General features: G+C 43.4%; 1 protein-coding gene across 2 annotated transcripts in view; it reads right to left on the reverse strand.

The window, feature by feature from the left end:
• kdm6bb (lysine (K)-specific demethylase 6B, b) overlaps positions 1-8,217 on the reverse strand; it is a 70,202-nt gene extending 61,985 nt beyond the window's left edge. For both annotated transcript variants that reach the window (XM_036594552.1, XM_036594555.1), the window contains exon 1: positions 8,092-8,217. The gene's annotated coding sequence lies outside the window, so the exon portion shown is untranslated. The remainder of the gene's footprint in view (positions 1-8,091) is intronic.
• Between the last annotated feature and the right edge of the window lie 1,649 nt (positions 8,218-9,866).

Here is a 9,866-nt window from a genome sequence, read left to right on the forward strand (position 1 = left end):
AAAGTACAGTTCAGTAACATTTCAACAGCATTTATTGTCAGTTTTCTCTTTTTGGAGAACACCATGTGAAACAACTTCCCTCTGACTCACTTTCTTCTCTGACTGCTGTTTCTCTCCTCGTCCCCCTGTGTGTGGCGTCACTCACTCGAGTCTTAGTGCTCATCGTAAATCACAGATCTGATTGGCTGAGTAGCGTCTTGTGTGATATTTACAACACATGCGATTGGTTTGTGAGTTTCCCGGGCCGCTACACCGGTACCGTAAGGGTAGAAAAATTACACAGATTAAAATAGCACCACCCCGTCGAAATTAAATAATTCTCCATAGTTTATCAGTTATAGGTCCGGGTCCATATAGGACAGCGTCTGGGTCCGGACTCGGACAAAAAGTTAAAATAGTTTCTAATCACTGAACCAGAACTTTCCTTTAATTTTAGACAGTAGAAGGATGTATTTAACTAAAAAAGCCAAGAAAACTCGCCTGTATGTTTCCTTTTTTCTACAGCAAACAAGTTTTGGGCAGCAGGACGCTAACATTACTGATACGAGTGCTGATTGGTTGGCGAGCAGAGCAGCTCATTGGCTCCTCAAGTTCAAAACTGTTTAAAAATATAACAGCAGTGTTAAAATATTTTATGGTGCTCTGTGTTCAGGAAATGAATGAATTCTTTTACATTAAAAATATAAAAGCATTTATAAACTATGATTTTGTTCAAATGCTCCATCTTAACCCTTTCATTTTGGACTCACTCTAGCGTTTGAGAAACCCAGAAGACATTAGAGAAACTCTAACTAGAGAAGTTCTCTGGTGTTGTCCTAAAAACAAACCGTCACTCCCAATTCATTGGATTCAATATGAAGTCAAATAATACAGCAATCTCTGTAAGCTCTCTGCAATCTCGATCCCATAATGCAGCGCGACCTGGCGTCCATTCCCAAGCGCTACTGTGTGAAAAACTATTGACTTTTCAGAATTAGCTAAATTAGCTAAACTAAATTTACTGATCTTAGCTAAACAGCTGCTGTGTTCTCTTCTTTTTCTGAGGCAAATGATTCATTTTTGTAAGATACCACATTTTTCTTATGCAAGCCTCCTTAAAGACATTTATTGTGGGTAAAGGATGCTCACGGCCAGGGTTCAAGCTGTGGCAAAGGTCCTGGGGGGGGTCATCTGGCTGAAAGTGAAATGTAGGCCTATTGATGCATATTTATGTGTAGTTTCAGAGATTAGCGTCTCCCTTCATCTAACGCTCTGAATTCAGTTCATGAAAACCGTGCTTATTAGCTGATGAGCTGACTTGTGTTTAATGAGGCAACACGCTAAGGTCTACAGTGTTTTGGCCTGCGAGGACTGGAGCCTGACACATGTGAACTAAGGCAAACAGGTCTAACAGCCCACCTTTTACTCTGTTTCTCAGCCATCTGAGATGCGTTTTTTAGCTTCTTCAGCAAAGCAGTGTGAAGTGGTGGCTCTACACTCTCAGAAATGAAGATATGAAACTGTCACTGAGGTGGAACCCTCAAGGGTCCATCTCAGTACCTTTAGTCAGGGAACATAACTGAACCATAATCCACTGAAATGATATGTTCTAAGCTGTACTGACTCCACACACCCCGTCTCGTCTCCAGGCTTTTATTTTACTGTTCTGTTTAAAACATTCGGTTATGAAAAGGTACAAAAACGAACTTTTCACCTGGAAACACTTATTTAAGGTTCACAATCAGACCTAAATATCACTGTTGTACCTTTGAGGGAACATTTACACTCTTTATGAATTAAAAATGTACCTGCACAGAACCTTTATTTCTAACAGTGTACATTGTACGGTTCTGTAAAAAATTCAAGCTGGGCGAGTTTACAGTTTACTCAGGGGGAGGAGTCTAATGTTGAACATGAAGAAAAGAAGATGGTCACCTCGTGAGGGCGCTCATTCGGCAAGAACATTAACATTTTATTCAAGGAAATAACATGGGATCCTACAAAGTTCAATACTGTCTCTCTCCTTTGCTCTTATGGGAGGTCCAGGAACCCACCAGCAACCCCTCAGCTCAAACACTGCTAACAGCTAATGCTAACACCCCTGCTGAAAAGGGACTATTAGAACCATTAGGATTAAAACCTGCTGGTTTTGTTTTCTAATGGGAATTCTGTTGATGGTTACTATTAGAGACCACTGGGTTCCTGTAGGGCACTTTTAGATCCAATTAGGAAGCCATCGCATGCATCTGGAATGCAGAGCGCCTCTCAAACCATTAGAGTCCTTTACACTGTGATATCAACCCATCAGGAAAACACAGAATACCATCACTGACTATTGAACCAGCAGAAACTTTGAATGGTTTCTATGATTTTTTTTTCAGCAGGGACAACTAGCTTAGCAGGGACCCTGATAGCGAGCATTTATCGGTCCGCTGGCTTAATATGGTCGGCACCCCGCTGACTGTTTGCCACTGCTGGTCCACTCTCGGACCACCCAGATTACTGTCCTGCATACAAGCTCTAACTAATTTTCTCAAACAGATTTTAAACACACAGAGACTTTTATTTTGGGAAATAAACCAAGACAAATATTACAAACAACCGGGAGAAAAAAAAATGATGAGGCCTGATTTGAAATGGTTTTATAAAAAATGTTGTTGTTGACTCCGTGGTAGATGAAATTTATTTACTAAACTAATTTACAAAGCATAACTAAAGAAAGGAAGGAAGGGAAATCAGTAAATTGGACTGTGAGTGGAAAATGAGTGATGATAAGTGGAATTTTGTCTAATACTCTGCCTAAACACTGGTGGGCCGCCCAGAAAACGCTGAGCAAAACACCAGTGGACCGCCAGCTTTGCCATCAGTTGGCCAAGAGTGGCCCACTATCCTCTTGCTATCAGGGGACAGTTAGCTTAGCAGGGACAGTTAGCTTAGCAGGGACAATTAGCTTAGCAGGGACAGTTAGCTTAGCAGGGACAATTAGCTTAGCAGGGACAGTTGGCTTTAGACAGTTAGACAGTTAGACAGTTAGCTAGAACAAATGAAACAAACTATTAGGAAGTCTGGCTCTGTTGGTGGAGTCAAGCTGGACTCTTTGGAGGTTGTGGCAGAACAAAGGACGCTCAACAAGCTGTTAGCCATCCTGGACAACACCTCACACCTCCTGCATGCTCCACTGGATAAACAGAGAATGCAGTATATCATAACTGTTACTGTAATGACTCTCACTGCACACTTTACACTGTAAACACTGCTGATACTCCTAGTTATGTCTATACTCATTGAGTTGTACCTCAACTACCTCATATCACAGTGCAACACCTGCTCTCATATGAATACAACAAATCTGTCTTATATGCTATGTAAATATGCAAATAGATATACTTCTATTCCTACTGTCTCATATTTTAACTTATGTCCAATGTTTTGTTTCTGCCTGATTTATGTCTATTGTTATTTCTATCTTTATTGATGCCTGATAGATGTACGTTTATTCTTAATTACATGTCTTGCTACTGTAATTTCCCTTCGGGATCAATAATCTACCTATCTAGCTTGGCAACGCAGTGACGTATCGCTGCCTTTGAACTACGTTTCAAATGCAATTCAGTTGCAGGGACCCTCATCACAACGCTGCCCTCTAGGGGACAAACTTGTGAGACAGCATGGGCAGCAAGGCATCAAGGCAGCTGCCTTCAGTTTTGGACACAGCCACCATTTTTTAAAGGACAAGCCGAAAGTGGGTGTGGTTATTATTTTTTAGAAAAATTGGGTAAGGGGCGTTATTACTCTGTTTATTGTTTTTTTTCCTTAGCTACCTCTCTCTTTCCTTTCACTTAGAGAGGTGGGATGGCAGGGCGGGGAGGTTCTGTGGTTGAGGGGGGAGGGACTGTGTTTTGGGGGGCTTGGGTGGTTGTGGTACCACATCAGCTTATAAGTGACATTAATAATGAAGCGAAAAAGAAAAGTTAATGTACCTGTAAAGGGGCTTTGTGGTGTGGCCAAGGAATACTGGCCCGGGCTAAAAAAATAAATAAATAAATAAATAAAGTGGGTGTGGCTTAACTAGGAACCAGAACTGAGTGGATATATTTTCTGACCACAACAGATTAATCAAGAAACACTGACCCACTAAGGCTGTGTGAAACTTTAAGCAACTTTAGTTGCTTGAAACTAACATGAAACTAAATTGCACTTGAGTTGCATAAATGTAAAGCATCTGCAACAGTTGCAACCATCTCAACTTTGTGGAACGCCAGTCAAAATGCTAATAACGCATCACATCACCAACTTTCAAGCCATTGATTTCACTGGATCAATGGACAAGAAAATAAAACAGAAGATGTTTTATTAGGTCGCTGAAAAGGAGATATATTATATTATATTTACATGATAAATATAAACAAAGCACATACTCGAAAGCCCCTAAATGACTGCACATACGGCTCATAGAAACATCTCTAGCCCCATTATTCCTCTGCTCTGGCCTCCATAACAGCAAACGCTCCTGCGTTCCCCACACTGCCATCTGATGGTTCAACACAAGCAGGGTTACTATTTCAATTCAGCTGAAACCTCAGCAACGTCCTCCCGAGCTCTCTGTCTGCTTTTATGTGTTGGGATAGACGTGTGCCATGTTCAGCAGAGCCCACGACCAAGAACACTCTTTATATAGTTACTTATCTGCTCACTTAAGTCAAATAATGAGGGAATAACTCACACATACAACTTACAAGTTACTTTAGAGCCCCTAAAAAATGGAGGGATCTGTATGAAAGTGGTTGTAGTTCCTACACCGTCCAACCGATTTGGAGGAAAACACCCTCAAATTAAAGCTGCACTTTGAGCTCATATTCCTTATCCCTCCTTATTTCTAAGTGTGAATCCAAATATTTTATAATGTCATTTATAAATTACATCGCTTATATGATTGTCCAGCAGTTTCTGTCTTTTCTTTTCAAAATATTCCTTACTGTCGTCTTCACTGATTAACCAGTGACGGCAGCAAAAGAATGAATCCTGTAACATCTCGTCCAAGAAAACGCCACCAAACTCGCTGAGTTGGAAGCCCCGAAACAGATCAGCCATAACATTAAAACCACCTCCTTGTTTCTACACTCACTGTCCATTTTATCAGCTCCACTGACCAAATAGTTTCACTCTGTAGTTCTACAGTTACAGACTGTAGTCCATCTGTTTCTCTGCATACTTTGTTACCCTGTTCTTCAGTGGTCAGGACCCCCATGGACCCTCACAGAGCAGGTACTATTTGGGTGGTGGGTCATTCTCGGCACTGCAGTGACACTGACGTGGTGGTGGTGTGTTAGTGTGTGTTGTGCTGGTTCGAGTGGATCAGACACAGCAGTGCTGCTGGAGTTTTTAAACAGTGTCCACTCACTGTCCACTCTATTAGACACTCCTACCTTGTCAGTCCACCTTGTAGATGTAAAGTCAGAGACGATAGCTCATCTGCTGCTGCACAGTTTGTGTTGGTCATCCTCTAGTCCTTCATCAGTGGTCACAGGACGCTGCCCACAGGACGCTGTTGGCTGGATATTTTTGGTTGGTGGACTATTCTCAGTCCAGCAGTGAGGTGTTTAAAACTCCAGTAGCACTGCTGTGTCTGATCCACTCAGACCAGCACAACACACACTAACACACCTCTACCCAAAGTGCATTGCACGCTCAACAAGCAAGAAAAAGCGGAACATTAAATACGCTGTAAAAATTAAAAAAATTAAGTAAATTGTTAAATTACAACACACCTACCTGTGATACCTGCTCAAAATGCGCTTTCCTTAACTGAACACACTGATGTGTCTACACTCTTAAAAATTGTGGTTCTTCAAAGGTTCTTTAGTAAAGAAATAAAGCTCAATATAGAACCTTGAATACTCAAAGAACCATTTGAATGATTAAAGGATTCTTTGCATCGTGAAATGGTTCTTCAGACTGATGGAGAATGCACTGTAGATGGTTCTATATAGAGACTTTTTGAAAAGAGTTCTGTGTAGCACCAAAAAGGGTTCTAGTATTATAACAATGTCAAGCTTGTACCTGTAGAAAAACCCTTTTAGGTGCTATATAGAGCAAAAAGATCTACAGCACATTCTCCAGCAATCTGAAGAACCCTTTCACCATGCAAAGAACCCTTTTATCATCTATACAGAACCATTTTGTTTACTAAAGAACCCTTGAAGAACCATAATTTTAAAGTGTCTAATTTTAGAGCCTGTTTACACTTGCACTAAGCCCTTAAATGGCCAGGGCCCAACGCCAGGCCCAAACACTTCCATAGCCTAACAATAGCTCAACCAGTTTGCACTGAAGTCCCTGTAGTTACTGAATAATAAGTATTAGTGTGAAACAATCCTGGGATTTTAGGTGGTCAACATGTGTTTCGTGTCCAGACTGTATCTGGATAAACTTTGACTGGATTCCATTTGCACTGTTCACTAAAATGCATCCCCAGTGTGACCAGATTAGATCCGATTCTACTTTTTTCCTACGTTAATGTAAGGGCTGGCTCCAGGGCTGCGGCGCTCCCGGCCACCAGAGGGAGACGACGCGCTCCTCCCAGGTCCAATCAAGCCCAACGTCCTACACCTGGGCAGAGGGCTTTATAAGCACAGAGAAGGAGACACACATTGCTGTGTCTTTGTCTCATTATGAGTTGGCAGAAGCAGCCGTTAATTTGGGTGAGAGGGCTGAGAGTTTTGCACTCCCCCTCACTTTTCGAGTTTCTGTAGCCTCCTCTCGAGGTTTCCTTCTCTCTCTTTCAAAAGAAAAAAAAAACACAAAGGAATCTTACTCCCTCCTGTTCAGTTTTGGTTCCGTTTCTGTTGGGAAACAGATTTCTCTCTCGACTTCTGAGAAAAGTTTTCCCCTGGCGTCCTTTGTTCTTTTTGTTCTCTGGGCTCGCGCAGCATCTCTAGGGTCCGGGTTCGATCCCTGGACTCACCACGTGTTCAAGCGCTTTAGTTTAACTCATCTTCTGATGTACATAAGCTTAGCACTTGGGTCCTGTGTCCCTAAAAGCTGTGGTGGCTCACCTGGTAGGCCCTGGGATATAACTCAGACAGCCTGGGTTCACATTGCTCTGTCTGGGGAGCCGCCCCACCTTACAGTTAACACACACACCGGTCAGGCATAACATTATGACCATCTCCTTGTTTCTACGCTCATTGTCCATTTTATCAGCTCCACTTACTATATAGGTGCACTTTGTAGTTCTACAGTTACAGACTGTAGTCCATCTGTTTCTCTGCATACTTTGTTAGCCCCCTTTTACCCTGTTCTTCAGTGGTCAGGACCCCCATGGACCCTCACAGAGCAGATACTATTTGGGTGGTGGATCATTCTCAGCACTGCAGTAACACTGACGTGGTGGTGGTGTGTTAGTGTGCGTTGTGCTGGTCTGAGTGGATCAGACACAGCAGTGCTGCTGGAGCTTTTAAACACTGTGTCCACACACTGTCCACTCTATTAGACACTCCAACCTCGTCGGTCCACCTTGTAGATGTAAAGTCAGAGACGATAGCTCATCTGCTGCTGCACAGTTTGTGTTGGTCATCATCTAGTCCTTCATTAGTGGTCACAGGACGCTGCTCACAGGACGCTGTTGGCTGGTTCTCAGTCCCGCAGCGACACTGAGGTGTTAAGTCTCCAGCAGCACTGCTGTGTCTGATCCACTCAGACCAGCGCAACACACACTAACACACCACCACCACCACGTCAGTGTTACTGCAGTGCTGAGAATGACCCACCACCCAAATAATACCTGCTCTGTGGGGGTCCTGTGGGGGTCCTGACCACTGAAGAACAGGGTGACAAAGTATGTAGAGAAACAGATGGACTACAGTCTGTAACTGTAGAACTACAGAGTGAAGCTATACGGTCAGTGGAGCTGATAAAATGGTCAGTGAGTGTAGAAACAAGAAACTAAAACATCATAATCTGGTCAGTAAAGTCTGATCTGCATGATTTGGTCACTGCGCAGCGAGGGCTTCATCTCTGAGTTACATAATGTGGTCAGTTTTGCAGCGTTTGCTCTGAAGCTGATCTAAAACGACAGGCGTTAAACCTGCGCAGTCTTAAAAAAGCGCTTACCTCACTGATGCGCAGAGCGCGGAGCTCCTTCTGCCGCCCCTCAGCAGATTCATGCCTTCACTAAGTGCCCCACTTTCTCCCAGCCATCCTGCCCCCATCTTAACCCCACCGCGCGCCCCTAAACACCACGTCACTTTTTCACTGTTGGGGGGCGGACTGGCTGGGATATGGGATGTTGACTTGACTGCGTGACTCACTTCTGAAGTGCACGCGCGCGGTGACGTCAGCGCAGTCCGTGCCCACGCGGAATGGAAAAGGGAGGGGAGGTGCGGGGGCGGGGGCGTAATTTGGGTTTCGAGAGACTTTATTGATGAGACACAAGGGGGCACCAGCGGTACTGGAACGAGGGTACAGATGGGGCGCGTCTCAAACCAAGCCCTGGTCCCCTATGTAGTGAACTACCTGGATATTTAGAAGAAACCTTGACATGTGGGTCTATTTGTGGGCTCACGTACACACTAGGTGGCAGGAGATAACAGGAGACATGTAGAGACGTACTGATGGCAGAAACTGAGGTTGAGTCTACTGGGAAGCCCCAGGAGGCTCTGTTGGGGTGGGGTTTACAGGGTTGACTCTTGGAGCATCCTCAGTTCTCCCTACTGATCAAAGCAAAGCAAGCTGCACAGCTTTTTGTGGAACACTTGAAGTTTTGACTCTTATCAAGGATCTACAGCAGAGACTAGGGGGCGCGAGCTGCAGTACAAGATAACAGGAGAGGTGGGCTGCATCTCAAACCACCCCCCCTCCTTGTACCCTATGTTGTGAACTAACTGGAGATCGTTATCTTTGAGCATCTTTTTTCTTTCACTCTACTGATCAAAGCAAAGCAAATCGCACAGCACGCGGCGTTTTAGGGCCACTGTTAATAAAAAAAATAGTAGACTTCGAGAATAAAATCGTAATATTTGGAGGATAAAGTGGGCTAACTGTAGGGGGGCTAACTGTAGAGGGGCTAACTGTAGGGGGGCTGCCATAACGCGTTGGGGTCTCGGTTGCTGTCCTGGCGCCGGAGCTCCACTCACTCCTGTCTCTCTGTGGATCATTTTGATCATCATTCTCACTGTCTGTGAAACTTCATGCCCTCTTTGAATGGGGGTAGATGGAGCCCCCGATAGCCATGTAGACGACCCTGCCTGAGGTTCTCCTTCAACAACACAGACAGACAGTTTCCTCCGAGTCCGTCTGGCTCTTTAACGCACAGCATCTTGAGGACCCCTTGAAGTGTGACTGTACTGAGGATATTGAGTAGATAATAGGGAGGACATGGACAGGTGGGCTGCATCCCAAACCGACTTCCCTGTTTCTTATGTAGTACACAGTATAGGGATTCAGCCCCCAAGTATTTAGCATGAAACTCTAAAGTGTGACTGGCTCCAGCAGACACTAGAGGGCGCCAGGTACAATTACACAAGGCGTCATGAACGAGGCTGTAGAGAAATAGGCTGCGTTTCAAATCGACTCATTGTTCCCTTTGTAGTGGACTGATGATGATGTCTATAGTGAAGATGATTTTGATGAAGATATTGACAATACTGCTGTTGCTTCTGATGATGATGATGACGTAGATGATAATGAAAATAAAAATGATGTTTAATAATAATAATAATAATAATAATAATATGGTGATGATGGTGATGATGAAGATGATGATGAAAATAAATATGATGTATAATAATAATAATAATAATAATAATAATAATAATAATAATAATGATATTGATGAATGCTACTGCTACTACTAATAACAACAAAACAACAACAAATAATAATAGTAA

The sequence above is a fragment of the Colossoma macropomum genome, unplaced genomic scaffold (assembly GCF_904425465.1).
Source record: "Colossoma macropomum unplaced genomic scaffold, Colossoma_macropomum, whole genome shotgun sequence".
In the NCBI taxonomy this organism is placed as follows: Eukaryota; Metazoa; Chordata; class Actinopteri; order Characiformes; family Serrasalmidae; genus Colossoma; species Colossoma macropomum.